Source organism: Mesocricetus auratus, unplaced genomic scaffold, assembly GCF_017639785.1.
Source record: "Mesocricetus auratus isolate SY011 unplaced genomic scaffold, BCM_Maur_2.0 Super-Scaffold_100009, whole genome shotgun sequence".
Taxonomy (NCBI): Eukaryota; Metazoa; Chordata; class Mammalia; order Rodentia; family Cricetidae; genus Mesocricetus; species Mesocricetus auratus.
In genome coordinates this window covers 39957297-39978535 of record NW_024429193.1, presented here as the reverse complement: position 1 = coordinate 39978535, position 21239 = coordinate 39957297, and the positions used below count along the sequence as shown (strand labels likewise).

Genomic DNA, 21239 nt, shown 5'->3' with positions numbered 1-21239 from the left:
GGAATTGATTTCCACAGTTTTACGTAGGTAAACTGATATCTTAGTTTGGGGTTACTGTTTGCTGTGATGAAACACTGTGATCAAAAAGCAAGTTGGGGGAGGAAAGGGTTTATTGGGCTTACACTTCTATACTGTAGTTCATCACTGAAGGAAGTCAGGTGAGGAACTCAAGCAGGGCAGGAATCTGGAGGCAGGAGCTGTGCAGAGGTCATGGAGGGGTGCTGCTTACTGGCTTGCTCCTCATGGCTTGCTCAGTCTGCTTTCTCATAGAAACCAGGGCCATCAGTCCAGGAATAGCACCTCCCATAATGGGTTGGGCCCTCCCCCATCAATCACTAACATCCTACAGGTCTTATGGACAGATCTTCCCAATCAAGATTCCCTTTTTTTTTTCTCTCTCTCTCGTCCCCACCAAACTTGGAGCATAATGTCATTGGTTTAGCCTTTAGATTTGGCACATTGAGACATATTTCACATATGCATGTGCTTGCTAATAAACTCAGAATAATGTATTAAGTGTCCTGCCTGTTCCAGAGATGTCACTGGGACTGGAAAACTCAGCAGTGAAGACATTAGACAAGATCTTTGCTTTTTCTAGAGTTTCTTCTCTCCTGGGGAGAGACAAACTATAAGCAAAATAAATAAAATATGAACCATCAACTAGTATAAAAGTTAAAGGGGAAAATGAAGCCTCACACTAGAGAGAAAATTTTAGGCCACTGAAATTTTAGACAAGGTGGCCAAAGGAAACCTAAGTAAGGAAATACCATTAGAACTGAGATGTGATATTTGAGAGTGAAACATGGGGTCTGCTCAGTCAAAGCTGTCTGAGCAGAGGCCTGGGTGAGACATGGACCTGGAGATGGATACATGGCTGGTAGACTCAAACAAGAACTAGGGTGGACTAAACTTTGAGAGGACAGAGAGAAGCAGCAAAAAGATCCCATCATAACACATTCCGTGAAAAGGCTCGGGAGCTTACAGAACCAGAGGACAGTCGGGAGATGTGAGCAGAAATGATTCTCTCTCTCATGTTAATGATACCACCTTCTTAGTGTTTTACACTATACTCAGGCATCACTTGTGATTGGTTGGATTTATAAAGGGCCATCATTTAAGAAGCACTTCTTATTTCCAAAGAAATTACAATATGGAAATATCTTAAAGTCAATAAAATATATTTTTACTGATGCTTGAATTAACTTTTCCTATAATATTAAATTTTACTTCCTTGTTTGTAATTTTATACTTTATATTTCCAAGAACAGGTTTTATATACATGCACCACACACACACACACACACACACACACACACACACACACACACACAATCACCTATATGGGCACACATACAATCTATATTCCCAATGGCAGGTTTATTTTACTGGGAAGGTTCATGATGTATTATTTTCATGTTTGCTTTGATAGGTAGAACTATCTCAGTGACATCACTAATCACTTTATGAGTTTTGTAATTTTTATAAGTGGTTATTAAGCTAAGTAGTAATGAACATGTCTACCCGAATGTTAGCTGAATGGCTGATAATCATGGGTGGTGGGTGCTAACAGCTAAACCTGAAGTAAAGGTGTTAAAAGACCAAACTCATGCAGCACCCATGCCCACTAAAAGGAGCTTTGAGGCTGTTAGTCTTTCTCCTCTGAGTTCTCAGCAGCAGAGCCGTCCAGATATTAAACAAATATGTAGGGTCCAGGGTCCACCCACCAACTGTGATAAACCTCTCTTCTGCTTAGCTTTCTCATCTACAATATAACATGTGCAGGGGTTGGCTGGCATGGATGCTCTCCAGAGACTGGCTTTGGGAAGCACAGCATTTCACTCGGATATTTTATCTTCCCCTGCTTCCTGTGAAGGTTAAATTCTACCACTGCTCTAACCAACTTACAGCAAAATTGTCTTCTGTCACTCTTTAACTCGGCTGCATTCAAGTCCCTCAAATGAGGTCAGGTTGATGATGGTTCAGCTCTATCCAAGGGCTGCTACAGTTCTAGAAAACAGTTCTCTTCTGACCTCAGAGAACAAGTCACTAGTCTGTCGATGCAGCCTCAGGACTGGGGTTCAATTTCAGGTTGAGGATGTGATAATATAAGGCTATTTGTTGAAGCTTTAGCTCCACCTCCATCAATAAAACAAACATAAAAATAATAGCACTCATTTCATAGGAATTATTTTTAAATACACAAGCATGGAATTACATACTGTCTGACAGTTTGCCTACTAGATGGTTGTCCTTGACCATCATGACCAAGAACATCACACCGTCAGTATTAGCTGTTACTATGGACACAGACATCCTTTCTTCCTCGGGTACTTCAATCTCTGACAATGACTTATTCTTCTGTCGACATCTGGGACTTGCTGGAATCACTAGTGCTGTTTCTAACTTTGTCTTTCCTAATGTGAAGGGTGATAGGTCTGTTTCAACTAACTATGACCAATTCTTGATGGGTGTTTTTGCTGCATCTTGTTGACAAGTTCATCATTTCAGTGGGATTAAGAAAAATGAAAAATGTCTGCACAGTGAATCATATTCTGGGGATATTAATTCAAAAAGTCATGACACCCAATTTAAAGAGTGGTCTGCACTGTGCCATTTTACTGCTCCACAAAAGCACAACTAGATGCTGTTCTCAGAAGATGCTCAGTGAACTTCAAATTTCTTACTTTTTTTTTTGAGACTGGGTCTTTATGTAGACTATGTTGCCCTCAAACTTAATACAAAGCAGAGTATGACCTTGAACGCGGTCCTCCTGCTGCCTTCACTCCCTTCCTATGTCTCACATCTGGCTTCATAGTTCTCAGGCTCTCATCCAGGGGTTTAGCAGTCTAGGCAAGCACTCCACCAACCAAGCCACAATCCCAGCCCCTTATCACTTGCTTTGTTACAAAGATCAGGTATTTTTGAGTCTGCCGTCTGTCTGTTCTGACAGAACATAGACATTCAACAAAAATTAACAAATGCATGAAAATAGGATGTGTTAGAAACCTGCCAGGCCAAGATAACACCTCCAGGCTTCCAGTGCATTGGGCACTAACAAATGGCAGGTTCTGCTAATTTTAACCATTTGGAATTCAATTCATATTCTGGATTGCAAAATAGTCTGGAAAAGGACTAGGTGAAGAGGACTGAACATTTTCCCAATTTTTCTTTTCATAAACACTTGTAGCAATTGGCTTTCTGTCTGATGAAACTTAAAAAAGCAAGAAATTACAAGCAAAATGTTCTAAGACAAAAGCAATTACTAACAGAATACTGGAAGGTAATGAGAAATGATTTACACTTAATAGTAAAGCTAATAGGTAACTTCTAGATTCATTATTATTCAGTTAGATATTAGCCATACAGTTAAATGAAACTCATTAATACTAGAAGATGTGGGGGGGATGGATATGTAAATAAGAGTGTTTCTAAAATTAAAAAAAAATACTAGAAGATGAATCAATCTCATCTTCAACTGGTACATATCCAAAGCAATAGTAACAATGGCAATATTAGATACTTAATACATTTCTTCCAATTACTGGTTTATGCTATATGCTTTGCATATATTATCACATTTAATCTGCCTAAACACATTGTAAATTAGGTTTTCTTTTCTTTATAATAGAAGTTGGAAATCTGGAAGAAAAGACTAAAAAAGACTGCAGTAACTTGTGACATAACAGGATTTTTAAATCACAATCTGCTACACATGTGTTCTCCCTATGCCAAGAGACTATGACCACCCATGCATTGGCCTAGCCTGTCCATGATTTTCAAGAGTGAACTCATTTGTTTCTCATTGTCAAAATTGTCATCTATAAGGACACAAATAGGCAAAATGAAGCAAAAGCCAAAATCTACGGGTAAAAGGAAGAACATATAGCATCTATTACTATGGAGGAAAATGTTCAGATGAAAATACAGATGCAGGATATCAGACTAAGTCTGGTTGCGGGGCAAGCCTATTTTGACCATTTACTCACTGGGCCTTACACGTAGGTGTGTGTACAGCATGAGCACAGACATTAGGTTCCAGTGAGACAAGGAAGGGAGAGATGATAGTAGAATTTGGAGTGGATAAGAAGAAAAATAAGAAATACAGTGGGGAAAGCCGACGCAAACTGGAAGGTAGAAGCTACTGAATACAAAATGGATTCTCTGGGGCTCAGCTTTGTCCAGAACATGGGGGACTGTTTTGAGTAGATGAGACAGAGTGAGGTGGGGCAGGAAAACAATGGATTGGAATCAGCATTCAGCAAGTTATCAAGAAAAAGAACAAGGAAGGTATGGGTTACTGTCACCCATTCACCCGTGGTATTAACTCTGCACCCATCCAGTTTACATCACGTACTAAAAGATGGGGAATAGACGTAGTAGTCCTCATGAACTCCTCCTGACACAACAGATACAAAGCATCTGGTTAGAGAAAACACGAGAAACATTTCATGGGAAGTGAAGGCGAGATTCACAGAAGCAGAAGCATGCTTATTTTGGAGTTTTGGAAGAACTGCTTATGGTTCTTTATTATAGGGACCAAGAAGAGGATCATGAAAGAGGTGGAAAGGGCAGCTGGGTGGTTGTAGAATCTTAGGAACCTTGGGTGTGTCTGGGTTTTAATGGAAGGGTTTCTGAAAAAGATTGCCAAACAGATTCTTGTGATACCAGGGGAAGGCGGAGACTGAATGCTGAAAGGCAGAAGCAGGAGAGTCTAGATACGGGCACCAGGAGAAACGTTGCTTAGAATGTGAAATGGTAGAGCAGGTGGGGGAGGGGAGGCAACAAGGCAGGGCAACAGCAGTAGTGCAGTCATTTTCCCAAAATGCCTCATATATTTTATAGACATTGTTTATAAGAGGATATGAAATGTCAATGTTGGGAAGGCAAGAGAGCTGCAGGTAAGAAACCTCAAGATTCCATTTACGGCTTGAAATTTCCAAACTGACTTTGGGTACTAATTTTGGTAGCTTTGTCAAGCTGGCATATGATAGGCTGTATGAACTGGCCTCTTGATTGTGTGTAAGTAGAGCTGAATATTACAGTAGTAAAATAACAGAGCTAAGGAAAGGGGTGAAACTACACAGGAACCACCCAGAGAAGGCCTTTGCACGGCAGAGTGGCAGACACACGGCTTCACTCTGAGGACATGCCTCTCCCTTACAGAGCAACTACCATTTAGATCTGAACCCTAAAGACCCAAGAGTTAAGGCTGCCACCTGTCCTAATGACATTAAGACATGTGGAAGTTTGCAGTAAGAGACTGATGAAACGTTAAGTCAATGAGCACATGCTCTTGAAGCAAACATGGGGATCTGTGTCCCTACTCTTTCTCCCTTTCCTTCTCCATTGTCATAAACTGAGAAGGTCTCCCCAGGCTATGGTGCTCTGTCTCACCACAGTTCTGAGGCACGAAGGCCACATGACTATGAATGGACGATTCTGGAAGACTGTTGGAAAGCTGACCAGCACACAAGGTTTTTGGCTTATATTTTGACTCTAGAAAACAAATTAAAGCTTCCATTTGCCCTTTTGCTTCAGTTATTTTTTACTGTGCACATCTTTGAATGAGTATAGGCATGCATGTGAAATGTTAAAGCCAGAGATGTCAAGGCTGGAGAAATGGAACAACGGATAAGAGCACTCGCTTCAAAAGCACAAGGGCTGGAGTTCAGATCCCAGAACACATATTAAAAGGCAGGGTGTGACCACATGAGCTTATGTTGTAGGGGGAAGAGGCCAGAAGAGTGCTGGGGCTTGATGGTTCAAAGAGAGACCCAGCAGAGAGTAATAAAGCAGGACATCCTAAGTTATTTTCTGGCCTCTGCATCCAGGCACACATGCCTGCATGTGTGTACTCATACACATTATACACACACTAATAAATCACATATATAGATAAACGAATGAAACCACAGAACTTTAAGAAATGTTAAGCTTGCATTAGACCCTAGTGTGTCTAAGGTTTACTGGAGGGATGCATTCCAGATACTTTACATGACAGAAATTAAATGATTTTGATTAAAATAAAGATTTTGAACCATATACAACATTAAAACATGTATCAGAAGAAAGTGTGTTTGCTGAGCTATATATTTAATAAATAATCTATATACTCCAGCATGATAATTCTAGAGGAGTTAGTTGCCATAACTGCCAACAGTTAAAACGTTTGCTATATAATTATGAGTAGATGGTCCAGTGAGGTGGTTCCTCAGGAAAGCATTTCCTGCCAAGCCCAGTGACCTAAGTTCAATGACTATGAACCATGGTGGAAAGAGCGAACCTGTTTTCATGTTGTCATCTTACTACACATGTACATATGTATATGGTAGCACACTCATGCACATATTTGTACATGCATATGCTCATACACTCAAAGTGTGTGTGTATGAGACAGAGAGAGAGAGAGAGAGAGAGGGAAGGAGGGAGGGAGGGAGGGAGGAATGGAGGGAGGAAAGAAGGGAGGGAGGGAGGGATGAAGGGAGGGAGGGAGGCTTCCCTACACTTTACTTTTGTGGTACTAGCTGTTAGAAAGATAGTAAATATTGAACCAACTTTATTCAATACCTGTGCTAAAGCTTCAATCACTGCTAAAAAATATAATAATAATAGGACTTATTTCCACTCCTGGGATTCTTTTCTTCTTAGGGGGTTTCCTTGTTCAGTCTGGATATAAGGACTTGTGCCTTGTCTTACTGTATCTTGTTTTGTCCTGTTCAGTTGTCATCTCTTGGAGACCAACTCTTTTCTGAAGCGAAATGGAGTGGTCTTGAGGAGAGGCTAAGTGAAGAGGAACAGGAGGGGAGAAGGGAAGAGAAACTGTAGTTGGGATATAATGTAGTGTAAGGTAACACAGGGGAAACTATACTTGCTTTTCAAACAGAGAACGGCTGTTGTTGACTACTAATCCATTAATCATTGATCCTTTAAATCCCTGATTCCTGATATTATAATGTCCAATATTAAAAGTAAGCATATCTTATTCTCACCACGTCATTTCCTTTGCAGGCAAAAACCTAGGAGGCTTCAAGCCTACACGAGGAACTACAAGTAAGAAAGGAATGCTGAGAAAGGGAGGGGCAGTCTTCTGGTTATCCAGTAACAAATGGCCAACCCTGATAACATACATATAATTAACATTATACATACTGTGCAGCTTTTACTTAGGGATATATGTATATACATAGTATACACTCACACACACACACACTCATACACATACAGAGAGAGAGAAATAGACATATGTACATATACCTAAATGTATGTAACAACAATTAATGAAAAAGGAGGCTATAAATTTGAAAGATAGCAAGGAATGGTATATGGGAAGTTTTGGAGGAAGGAAAAGGAAGGGGGAAATGATATAATTGCCTACAATCTCAAAAAATAAAAATATATATGATACATAAAAAAATAATAGTGTAATTTGAATCAGGATGGACCCAAAAGACTCATATATTTAAATACCTGGTCTGTAAAAAGTGTGCCACTGGAGGTGGCCTTTGACGTTGCAAAGACTGGCACCTCTCTCTCTCCCTCTCTCTCTCTTTCTCTGTGTGTGTGTGTGTGTATGTGTGTGTGTGCGTGTGTCTCTGTCTCTCTCTGTGTCTCTGTCTCTGTCTCTCTCTCTCTCTGTGTCTCTCTCTGTGTGTCTCTCTGTGTCTCTGTCTGTGTCTCTCTCTCTCTGTCTGTGTCTCTGTCTCCTCTGTCTCTCTCTCTCTCTCTGTGTGTGTGTGTTTGTGTGTGTGTGTCTGTGTCTCTGTCTCTCTGTGTGTGTGTATGTCTCTCTCTGTGTGTATCTCTGTCTCTGTCTCTGTCTCTGTCTGTCTCTCTCTCTCTCTGCCTAGCACTTGCTGTACCAAGATATGAGCTCTCAGCTATTTCTCCCAATGCCATGCCTGCCTGCCTGCCTACCAGGGTCGCTCCCCACCATGATGGTCCAGGACTCTAACCCTCTGGGAACTATAAGATCCAAATAAACTTCTTTATAAATTGGTTGTTTTGGTCATGGCATCTTATCACAGCAATAGAACAGTAACTAAGACATATAGTAAATATCATTTATGAATGAAAAAGACCTGAAATTATTTACTTTAGAATCAAGAACAACACAAGTGTTTTCTGTTGCTAATAACATTAACATTTTTTTTACTAGATTGGTAACAAATGAAAAAGTAAATGCAAGGTATCATTATTGAATACATTAGATAGAATAACTGATATGTATTAATGACAGGAATTTCCACGCAGAAACATCACAGTCAACAAAATGCTAAAAATTTAAAACTATTTAGAAGACAGCTGTGTAAAGATAAATAGCAAAAGTATGTTACATGTGTTTACTTTTTAAAGTGTTATGAAATACAATGTAAAAATATGGTAACTACACTCAGGAGGCAGAGGCAGGAGGATATCTGTGAGTTTGAGACCAGCCTGGTCTACAAGAGCTAGTTCATGGACAGCCTCCAAAGCAACAGAGAAACCCTGTCTCAAAAAACAACACAAAACAAAAATAATAATAACGGTAACTACAAAAATATGAAGTATTAAAAGTACATCTGATTAAAGATATAAAACATCTTTTAGAAAAAGACATCTAAACAATGTAGAATGATAGAAAAAGAAACAGAAATAAAGTAATTAATGACTCAATCTTAAACCTTAGGAGTTCTCTCATTCAGCCTAATTCACTCCCCACATGATCCTCTGCAGAACAGTTTTGCATTCAAAGTGGTGTCATTTTTCTTAAATATTTATCCCCATCTTTGTTCAGTATTTGCTTCTTTAATGTAGAAGGCATGATTGAAAACAAAAATAACAACAAAGGGGAACAAATTTCTTATCAGGGACTTTCTATGGTATGAGGCTGGCTCAGCAATCACTCCTAATAATATCAGTGAAGAAGACAATGGCTTCATTCCCACCAAACTTTGAGCAGAGAAATGACATGAATGAACACAGCCAACCATATTAACCTAGACCAGTGAGAAGGCTAGTGCCCTCCCACGGTCAAACATCAACTAATCAGAATTACCCTAATTTGCATGCCAGGAATTGAACAATAGAATCTCAGACAAAAAAGAGGGCAGCTACCAAATAAAAAACGCCATGACCCACTGTATTATCTCAGGAGGTTCTTCTGTTTTAGCCCTACCCACTGCTGCCTTGGAGTTTACTCAGTAAACTACAAGGTCTTGGATGAATTTTTTTTTACCTTCAGCCTATGCCCTTGTAACACTTATCATTCAATCAAACAAGCAATTCTTTCATTTTTCCTGTACCATCCTATCTGAATGAAGGCTCTCCCATGAGATCACATGTCTTTCTACCACTACATTCAGTTCTATGTGGTCATAACTTTTAGGGCACAACCCAATGCCTTAATTTGCCTATATTCACAAAGGAATTGAAACATAAATTGATAAAGGACTTATTTACAGTTTTGGGGGAAAATATGAATACAAAAGCCCAGTTCTCATCATGCCTCTAACAGTCTTAAAATTCATGAGGAAGCATGACACAGAACCTCAAAGCTATGAGAAGTTCATAACAAGACAGTTTGTCCTTTGTTGGGGAGAGGACTCCTTGGCCTCAGGTTATTTTCCCTGTGTCCAAGTTCAGTACACAGCATCTGTTACATTTTTACTTCCACTGTTTCCCTTTTGCCATGTGAGAAGTTAAGAATTCTGTAGATTAAATGAATAATCATAGGAAAATGAAATGTTTGATTGTGTTTCTATTATTTTCTAATACTAGAAATTACCATAAAAACCTTAAAATGTGAATCACCCTATCCATAAATGGACATATCACTAAAATTTTAAGTAAAATAATATAATTTGAGAATTATTATTCTTAATCATAATATCTGTGTTTTCTTTTTTAAATGACTTCTCTATTATTTCCTTTTATGGAAAAGTAAAAGCACAGCCATTCAATTTATTCAAATGTTAAAACTTTCTCTTCACAATAAGACAAGCTGAGGAAATTATCATTTGGAAAAGTTCTTGAAAATAACATACCTAAATAAGAAGATTTAGATTGCCACTCTTTCAGAAGACAATAGAAAACTCAAAAATTAAATTCTAATCTGACAGCTACCTCTCCTTAACAAGCACTAATTAAATTGCAGGGGAGAGAGAAGAGGGCTCTTAACAATAAAATTGTATTATTTTCCGATTCATAAGAGAGGTAAGATGTGTCTGAAGAAATGAAATGCTTGATTATACAATGCTGCTCAGGCACACACGTGATTGCTAAGTAGTACCTTTCTTAACATACTTTATAATTCACACAGTTCTCAAGAAGTAGAAACATCTCTCCTTGAAATCCACTGCAAATTTATTATCCAAATGTAACTTGTTCAGTAGTACACAATGGCTTCTCTAAAATGACAACTTGAGACTGGAAACACCCACAAATGCTGTTGATGAATCAGGGTTGAAGCCAGCGCCTCCAACAGCATTAGCATCCTTCAAATAGTAATTATGGCTTCTTGGTACACTGTAGGCGCAGAAAGTCAATTACTTAAATAGCACTATTCTAGGAAATGAAGAGATCCCCCTTGAATCTTCTTCACAGGCAAACACAGCAAATATGCATGGGGATAAGGAAAATTCTTTCCTCTCTTGACTTCCGGTATTCCATTTTTAAAAACCTTTAAAAATCAGATTCTACCTGGACCCCAGGTTCTCTAACTCTGATCCCATCCTCTCTCTAATCAGAAAGCTCCACAATGAGGTAGATAAACTTGAAGTTGTATCTTAGAGTGCCATGTGAAGTAATTCCCAATTCCCTTTATTTAATCAGGATTTTTGCTATCATTACATTTACTGTTTATGAAAGAGACTGAATACACAAATAGAGAAATTATAGGTGAAAAAGCATACATTTAAAATGTGCACGTACTGGATGGTATAGTAAAAGACATCTTGGTGATAGAATGCATGTGACAAATTTGGACGTGCTGAACAATGACGCACACACCCTGAATGCTTAGTCTCTACTGTAGAAATCAGTAGAACCCTTAAGGGATGGGGGCCTAACAGGACGTATTACATCACTGGAGATATGGGAAGTGAACTGTGGGATGGCCATCTCTTCCTTGTTCTACTTCTCTGTCACCTGAGGCAAGCATCACGCTGAGCCATGTGTTACCACCATGATGTAACGACTGACTAGAAGCCCTAAAATAAAATAACAAGGCCTATTGACCTCTGATTGAAAGCTCTAAAACTGTGACCACCCCAATCACTCTCAGAGCTAATGGTCCTTGAGAAATGACTTCTCTTCTATTATTAAAAATAGCTGTTCCCTGGCATACAAATAGACTTTGAGTGCCCATGCCACAATATGGGAGGCTCTCTCAGCCAGGACTCTTGGGGGAGGGCCTAGGCCCTGCCCTGGATGAAATGATAGTTACTGGAGATCCACCATGGAGGGCCTCACTCTCCCTGGGAATGGGAGTGGAGATTGGGTGGGGGACTTGGGGACCTGGTGGGGAGGGTCGGGGAGGAGGGGAGGGAGAGGGAGCTGGCATTGACATGTGAAACAAGACTGTTTCTAACCTAAATAAAAAATAATAGTAACAAAAAAATAGTTGTTAAAATTAACACTTTAAAATGAAGCTAGCCCATAAGACACTCCACAGCAGCGGTTCTCAATCTTCCTAATGCTGTGACCCTTTATCACAGTTCCTCATGTTGTGCTGACCCTCAACCATGAAATTATTTTCATTGCTACTTCATAAGTGTGATTTTGCTACTTTTATGAATCATAATGTAGTTATTTGATATGCAGGATATCTGATATGCGAATCCCTGTTGTTTGACTCCCAAAGGAATCACGACCCAGAGGTTGAGAACTGCTGCTCCACAGGGAGCAGTGCTCTAGTCTGAACTACCCAATGTGGTAGCAATAGCCTTATATGACTATGGCAATACAGATAGTGAAAGTGAGGAATCTAAATATTGTCTTTCATTTCAATTTACTCAAATTTTATCTAAATAGCACCTGACTCTTATATACCATATTGGATAGCACAACCCTAGAGGGTCATGACCATCCATATTCAGTAGTTTATATGTTCATGTCTGTAAGATGGGATTCTCTCCCAAGAGCATACTTAAAGTTCATTGCTTTTGTTTGCTTCATAAAAAACCTCTGATATTATCGGGTATCTCAATTACCTTAGTTTGTATAATGGTATAATACTTTGAGAGAGCCATTAATCTAAAGCAAACTCTAGTAAGGATATTTCCAGATATATATAGTAGTCTATATTCAAACACTTGAATTATGGGGTCATTTGCAGAAATTGTTGCCTATAGTGATACATTATTTATGACTGATTAAAGCTTGCCTGAGGATTCAGAAAGCAAAGTCAGTCACAAGCCATAGAATCCAGGCACACACCTTTAATCCCAGAAGCTAGAAGCTAGGAGGTGGTGGTACACCTTTTTAATCCTAGGAGTTAGGATTAAGAGGTAGATAGATCTCTGTGAGTTCAAGGCCACCAAGCTCTATACAAACAGCTCGCACAAAAGATGATCTCAGCAGCTGGGATCACAGGCCTTTAATTCCAGCATTGGGGGGTATATAAGACAGGATCAAGGTCTAAGTATCAGGCATTCATTCTCCAGCCATGTTGAGAAAAGGAATGCCCCAACCCTGTTAGAGACAGAACTCTCTAGTATCTTGGCTGCTTTGCTTCTCTGATCTGCAGCTCCAACCTCAATTATCAGTTTCTGGGTCTTTTTATTTATTCATGTTACAGTTACCTCAATGTTTACCACTGGAACAGTATCCTAGAGATCAAAGTCTTAAAGTAGTTGAATGGAAAGCAGGTCACAAAAGAGCTTGATAGAAAAAAAAAGCCAGGCATTGTGGTGAACTTTTGTGATGCCATCATTAGGATAGTATATTCTTAGAGCTCAATGGCCAGCCAACCTAGCCAAATTAGGGAGACTGGAGGTCCAGTGAGTGAACCTCTTAATCACTCTAGTTAGATGACTTCTGAGAAATGAAATCTGAAATCTATCACTGATCTCCACATACATGCACTTGCACTCACATATGAATATAAACACGCACTCACATATGAATATAAACACACACACAAACGATTTGACTATAAAGCAAAACTTAGATATATTTCATAAGCAGCATCCCAAATCATTAGGGAAAATATTATTAGGCCATAGCCTACTTAGGCAAATATGGATGGTCACCTAAAAATGGATACAGGAAACTGATAAATTAATTGATGGACAGCTAAACATGTAGACAGATACTTAATCAAAACCTACAAATTTTAAGCAGAAGTAATTTTGAGTAGCTTAAATATTCAGTCATAGAAAGTAACCCTAACTATGGAAATCAGTATGGTAATGCCACAGGAAGATGGGAATCAAACTACCTCAAGATCTACTCTTAGGCATATACCCTGAGGATCCTTCATCCTACCATAGAAACACTTTTCCAATCATGATCACTGCTCCTCTGTTCATACTAGCCAGACATTAGGAACAAACTAGATGTATAAAGAAAGGATAATGTGATACATTTATAAAATGGAATATAATTCAACCATTAAAAAGAATTAAATTTGCAGGTAAATGGATACAACTAGAAAAAAATTTATTCTGAATGGAGGTAACCCAAAACTAGAAAGATAAATATAGTATATATTTGTTTATATGAGAGTATTATCTCTTAAATCAATGAAAATCAAGCTACAATCTATATAACCAAGAGAATAGATATAGTGTATGGAACTAGGGGGCATAGGTAGACCTCCTAGGAAAAGAACATAAAATAGATAGATAGTTCCACCCTGCCCCCCCATCTATCCATAGCTATTCTATGCCCCTTCTCTAGGGAGGTATATCTGTGTCCCCTTGTCCCTTATTCAGGTGGAGAGTCAGGGGAAGAGGGAATGAGGGAAGGAATATGGGGAGAGATAGCAAAAATTAATAGCAATTTGAGGGGTAGCATGAAACCTAATACAGTAGATTCTTCCTAAAATATACACACATAGGAAGGTGATCTAAATGAAATCACCAAAATAATTGATCTACATCTAACTGAGTTGTTTGCAAAAGGCATGTTGTGGGAATCCCCAAACAACCCAGGCTGTTGCCAAGACTATAGGTTGCTCTCCACAAACTAAGAGTAAGACCCAATTGCTGAAGATAACACCTACACATCTCATTGAAGACAGATAGTGCCTATAGAGAGCCTTCACTCCTTCATGCTAGTGTGTTTGGTACAAGAATGTACTCTGCACACTTCCAAAGGAGAAACATAAACACCAATGCAGTTACAAATGCTCTGAGGTACAATGGTGTCTTGCTTGCAATACATGCTGGTGCAATAGTGGCACAAAGGTTGGAGGAGTAACCAACCATTATCTGATTTGACTCAAGGCCCAGTCCATAAGACTGCTCATGGGAGGTCCATTCCTCTGGTTTGAATCCTAGACTGTATATGTGTACAGAGGTAGGAGAGTCCAAGGCGGCATGGACTCATTTATTCTATTTCTGCTCTTGACTCTGGATGTAATTTGCTCTTTCAATTTCCTGCCTCCTTGATTTCTGAGGTATGATGCGCCATGACCTGGAGTTATGAGCTAAAAGGAAATTATTTCACCTTAAATTCATTTTGCCAGAGTATTTTATCACAGCAACAGGTTATGAAACAAGGACAGTGTCAAATGACCAAAATCTACAATCACAGCAGAAAAAAATTAAACATGAAAACAATACACATTCTTCATAAAGGGAATTCAAACTAATCTTGTCTGGATACTATTATTTTTTTGGATAGCAGAATACTTGCAGTTTGGTGCCACTGACAGGGCTGGGGTACAGATATTTGTTGGATTCTAGAAATATAAATGGCTCTTCCTTGGAAAATAATTTGTTATTAATAATAGATAAGTCTTTTAGAACTTTCCTAGTGCCGGGTATTATTATCAAGCATGAATTAATGCAGTTGAACCAATGGAGTAGGTACTACTGTTATCTCTATTCCACAAATTAAGAAACTTTTAAGTTAGAGAAGTTGTGTAAGAGTTCACATCCACTTAGAGATATTTATTTTACATAATTACAGAAAGAATAAATAGAAGGTTCTTCACAGATACACTGTTTACAAGATGGGAAATAACCAACATTCAGCAGTAAGGGTAAGGTTTAATAAATTCTTAACCTAGGCAGTGTTGGCACACACCTTTAATTCCAGAAATTGGGAGGCAGAGACAGGTGGATCTCAGTGAGTTAGAGGCCAGCCCCATCTACAAAGTAAGCTCTAGGACAGCTATGACTGTTACACAGAGAAACCCTGTCTCAAGAAATAAATAAGTAAATAATTGAATAAATAAATAAATTCTTGCATATCCATACAATAAACTGTTATGTAGTTATAAAGGGCCAACTGATGTGAGGATCTCTAATACATAAGACATAAAAAGGGCAAAACCCACTGTAGATAGAGGTTTTTGTCCTACCTGGTCCCACTGCTGCTTTGCCCCAAATAAACACACAGACTTATATTACTTTATAAACTGTTAGCTGATGTCTAGGGCTTCTTACTGGCTAGCTCTTTCTTAATTATTAACCCACAACTACTAATCCATATATTTCTACATGGCCTTATCTTACCAGAGAATGCCCAGTGCTTCCTATCTTCCCAGTCTCTACATGGTATCTCTTCCTGGATGCCTCTCACCACCTCCTCTCCCAAGAATTCTCCTCATCTAACATTCTTGTCTATACTTCTGTCGGGCTATTGGCCAATCAGTGTTCTATTCATCAACTAATAAGAGAAACATATATAACAGAAAGACACCCCCATCATCCCCGTATTGGGTTGCCTTATCCAGCCTTGATATGAGGGTATTCCCATTGTCTTACTGAATCTCTTTTTGCCCTGTTTGGCTGTAGTCTCTTGGAGGAATGCTCTTTTCAAAAGAGGAAAAGGAGGGAGAATGGATCTGGAGGAGGGGGGAGATGATGGGGAAGGTATGAGGAATAGAGAGAGGATAAACTGTGGTTGGAATGTATTATATGATAAAAGAATATATTTTCAATACAAATAGAAGGTAAAACTCTTTATATTGTTATGTGCATAGCAAAGTAATATCAAAAGGTATATTTGCTGCATATCAAAAGGAAGAAAATCTACAGAAGTGACTAAGTAGGTTGTTTATAACATGTTCAGTGAGAAGACAGGATATGGGGTGGGGAAGAAAAGAAGCCACTAAGTGCATTTTAATATTAATTAACTTTGAGCCACACAAATATATTATCTATTCAAATAAGTCAGTTTAAAAACATGCTAATTACTTACAATAGAGATCAAGAACATATTTTAAGAGAAAAATACAATGTTGTATATTTGAATGATAAAGGGAAAATGGGCGAGCTACACAGACGCCTGGTAAACACCTTCACCAACTATTAGAAAGGGCATCAGCATCAATAAGACACAGAAAGACCACATACTTCCTAATAGGAATCAACAAGAAAGTCGCAGAATCACATGAGTGATAGCTCAGGTGCTAATAACTATAGTATATTCCCAAATAAATATCCAAAATGTTAATGCTGGAGGCTTCCATAAAACTGCTTCCCCATGGTCTCTGAAGGCATGATGATCATGAAGGATAAGGGAAGACAGAAATATTCCAAAAAACTGAAATAAAGGCCGCCATCTTCCAGTCCTAACACAGGTCCTCCACTGGACCCAGGGCAAACTCCAAGGAGGGTGGGATATACTGCTTCCTTATATTTCTCCTTCCACAGCCACCAGTGTTCTGTTTATCCTCTAGTTTCAGATGAGTTAGCCAAGCCCCTAAAAAATGCTGAGTCTATCCCCTTCTGAGAGTCATGGAGCATATATATATATATATGTATATAGATAGATAGATAGATAGATAGATAGATAGATAGATGATAGATAGATAGATAGATAGATTTGAATGCTATATTCCAGAATTTGAACCAAATATCTCTTACCATTAACTTATCTCCTCTCGAAGCTGCCTATAGAGACCAACACGCCCCCCCCACACACACATATCCTTTTCTCATCACTATAGAGTTCCCTGTGACATCATCCTGCTTTCTTTGCTTCATAGCACAAATATCTATCCAAGATCATCACAGCCAATTAGTATCTTGTTCTACTTGTTTTCAAGATCTTTCTAATAGGTTATGAGTTCCTTAGGGACACAAATGTTCCCAATTGTATTTTCTGTGGATTATCTTCCACCTGATGCCTGGACATTGAAAGAACTAAAAACTATTGATGTATCTTATTTTTAAAATATATGTATTAGTAACTATTTCTATTGGTTGACTTTCTAGACTTCATTCTCTCATATATAAAATGGGATCTGAGGCTAGAGATATGGCTCAGCAGTTAACAGCATTTGGTACTCTTACAGATGACTGGAGTTCAGTTCAGGAAGGTCAAAGTCATCTGTAACTCCAGTCCCAGGGGATCCAACTCGCTCTTCTGGTCTCTTAGGGCACATACATTCATGTGCCCAGCGTGGTACATGGACACTCTCATATACACGTAATTTTAAATCCTAGAATAATTGCTAAAGATTTAATTGCATGGATTTTATTACCATCTACCACATAGGATCATCCACTGGATAATGGAAGAAAATGATTAACACGGTGCTTGGCATACACTAGGCAACTATAAAATATTGAACATGGTGAAAGAAGTAAAGTACAAGTTTGGGGTTAGAATATGTTCTGCTGTATTTTTTAAAAATAAAAACTTGTTCTATTTTTATTGTATGTGTACTGGGATAAGTACATGTATGTGCACCACATAAATGCCTGGTTCCCATGGAGGCAAGATGGGAATCTCAGATCCACCAGAACTGGAGTTACAGACAGTTGTGAGTTGCCAAGTGGGTGTGGGGGACTGAACCAGCGTCTTCTGCACTCTCTTAACGACTGAGCAATCTCTTCAGCCCACTAGTGTGGATTTTAAAACCTGGATAATGAAGTGTTCTCATATTTCTCCCCAGTTGACTTTCCAGTTATCAAGAGATTCAGTAGAAACAAAGGCTTGCTACCCAAAACCTGAAGAGTCATAACAAATCCAAATACACTTACTATAAAGATAACTACCCAGACAACAAACAAAAGCTGCCAGCAGCTTTTCTTCCTCTGAGGTAAGATCTCAAGGTCCATCTGACCTTGAGCTTCTGGGCTTCCTGTCCTAGCCTCACCAGAGCTGTCCACTGGTATAAAATCCCATAGTGAATTTGGCTTTATTGAAAAAATATTCAATAGTAATAAATAATAAAGCTGTCCATGCTTTAAAAGATGTGTTTTAGCATAGTATTATCTAATATTTCACACATTTATGCTGCAGCTTAGCAAATGTTCATTACCCAAAGTTCTAGATTTTAAAAGTGAATTCTTCAAAAATAAACTTTCTTTAAAGGAAACATTACTTCTGGGTGTTCACAAATAAAGAATGGCTAATGTCTAATTAAGGTTACAAGTTAAGGACAAGGGAATCAAAGCCCTCTGCAGGCTCCTGGCTCCCTGTGTGTTATGGCTCTAAGCATAATCAAATATTTATCGAGTGTCCAAGCAGAGCTGGAAGGGAAAGAGACATGTAAGACAGACCCTCCGGGCACATTGTTTATTAACAAAATGTTTAAATTAAAAAGAAATTGAATCTCTGTCGAATGCCTGCATAGGACAGCTGTTTAAACTATTATACTCGTGGCAGAAAGATCCCACAAAGAAAATCACAAATCCAAATACCAGACATTCAGGGTTGTTTTAAATACTGAAAAAAAAGTAAGGCTAGAATTTTAAACTATTCTTTTTACTTATCCATCTGTTACTTTTCCCATTACAGTGAGCACAGGGAAGGGCAAGGACTCTGGAGAAAGGAGAGTTTGAGATCTTCTGTTGGAAAATGAGGTATAACAAAGACCTTCAGTCTATGCTGGACTTCACCCTCCTCCTGCCCTCTCCCACCACAAACACACAGAGGCCAGTGCCAACATTATCAGACTCCCCACAGTTACTTCCATACATAATTTCACTGGAAAAAATTTTAGAAGTACGTTTTTTGCCCCCTCAAGTATCTGTTTGACAGGAGCCATTCAGGGCTTAAATTTGTATTTGCAAAAGAAATGCTGATGTCTGTGCATTTCCAAAGAAACACCTTCAAAAATGAAAACTTGGTCATGAATATCCTGTATAAAGGTGGCCGGTCTTGTAGATAATTTGGAGTTTTACCTCTAGTTCTTGTTCATTTTTTTTTAAATACTTCATGTTGAACTTAGCATGATTCCTGAAACTGTACTCTACTGGTTTCTAAACAGTAAGAGAAAGACAAAAGTACAGGAGCTGAAGGGATGGCTCAGCTATTAAGGGCACTTGCTGCTCTTGCAGGGAACTCGAGTTCAGTTCCCAGCACCCACACAAAGTGGCCCACAACCGTGTACAACTCCAGCTCCAGGAAATGTAATGCTGTCTTCTGGCAACTGAAGCATCTCCCTACCTGCCCACATATACATAAATGAAAATCTTTTTCAAAAGGGCAAGAGTGCAAAGTAAATTAAGCATGGAAATAAGACAAGGGAGTCAGCTACGTGGCCATCTCACCTGCAAAGGCCAGACAGCAGTAGATCAGAATGAGTTGATCAACATATATATCAACTACTATAACAAACAGGCTGAGAAGAATGATTGGACCAGATGGTAAAGTCAAGACAAGAGAAAACTGAAGACACTGCTCAAAAGACAGGAACAACAATGGTTGCTGCCACGAGGAAATGAAAACTTTATCATGCATCCTCAGAAAGGAAATGATAAAATTCTCAGTGCTGCTAATGCTAAGCTGAAGTAGAACTGTGGCTCACCTTCAAATGGCCTTTATTATACACTGATGACATAGGACCAAGAGTGGCTTGGCTAACACAATATCCATGCTCCCCAAGCATATATAACTTTTGAATGGTCTGCATAAATCCAGATGCATTAAAATATTCATTAAAGTACCATTCATTCCGCTGGCTAGATTGCCTAGCTGGGAAACGAGGAGATACAGTTTAGTACATTGAATTCTGCCTCCCCTCTTTTAAAAAAAATCAGTTAAAACATTGGTGCTGGAAAAGTGTTGTACAACTGAACTAACCCTCAGGCCCCTCCTCTCTCTGTTTTTTTGAACATTGTCAAAGTCTAACAAGCAAATATGCAGTTACCACTTTCCACATTTTGATCTACAAGAATGTAAAACATAATGTACATAACCACAAAAATTTCTTCTAATATGTTTTAAAATTTACAAGTCAACTTTGACTCAGCATGTGGTAAAAGGTCTTCATAGGTTGGCTTCAGAGTATTCTAGGAAGGTACTCCTTAGTCTCAACTCTTGTAGCTGAGGCAAATACAAAGATGTGTATGGAATTTGTCCCAAATTACAAAGTCTGTCCATGACCTCTGCCAGGAAATGCTGAGTTCTCAACCAGCATATGTAATCCTGGGACTAGAATTAAGACCCTATCTTAAAACGCTTTTCAGGGTTTGCTGTATTAAAAGTGCTAGAGGCACAAAAATAAATGACTACGAAGAAAACATCCATGTAGCAATTCCAGACTCAACAGCCTCCTGTGTGTGGACAATTTTCACTACCTTACATCAAATATTCATTAGGGTTTTCTCTGAAACTGTTTTTTTTTACAAGTTTCTTTAAATAATAAAATAAAATTTGCTACAGGTCAAGCCAATGAACCCTTGAATGGTAGCCGAGCAAAAGAATATCGAAAGGAAAGGAATTCATGGCATCAGCTGCTACATTGTCCTGAGAGAAGGCTGATGAGGACCTCTTTGTTATAGCATCACTCTCGCCCATCCCACATCCCCACTCAGCTATGTATATGCAAATCAAGATGCTGCTACCCTATTTGCATGGGAGGAGTTACATTAATAGTTTTTATTTTGATCCAAAATTCATACTATTATATTCTGACTTTGTGACAAGTCCTAGTTTTTTTTATATCTCTGAACCATAGAATATATGGTAGCTAGAATAAATCAGTTCTGAATACCCTAATGAATATTTGATGTAAGGTAGTGAAAATCCCCTCTCCATTGTTGATTATATAATGTCTTGTTATAACAATAACTCCAAATCCTGAATGAAAGTGTGTGGGATACCGTTTGGATAAATTAACAAAAATTAGTATA

The 21239-nt window shown here is 38.6% G+C and overlaps 1 protein-coding gene across 2 annotated transcripts in view; it reads right to left on the bottom strand.

Moving 5' to 3' along the window:
* Snx7 (sorting nexin 7) overlaps positions 1-21239 on the bottom strand; it is an 81788-nt gene that overhangs the window by 19412 nt on the left and 41137 nt on the right. The window lies entirely within an intron of this gene.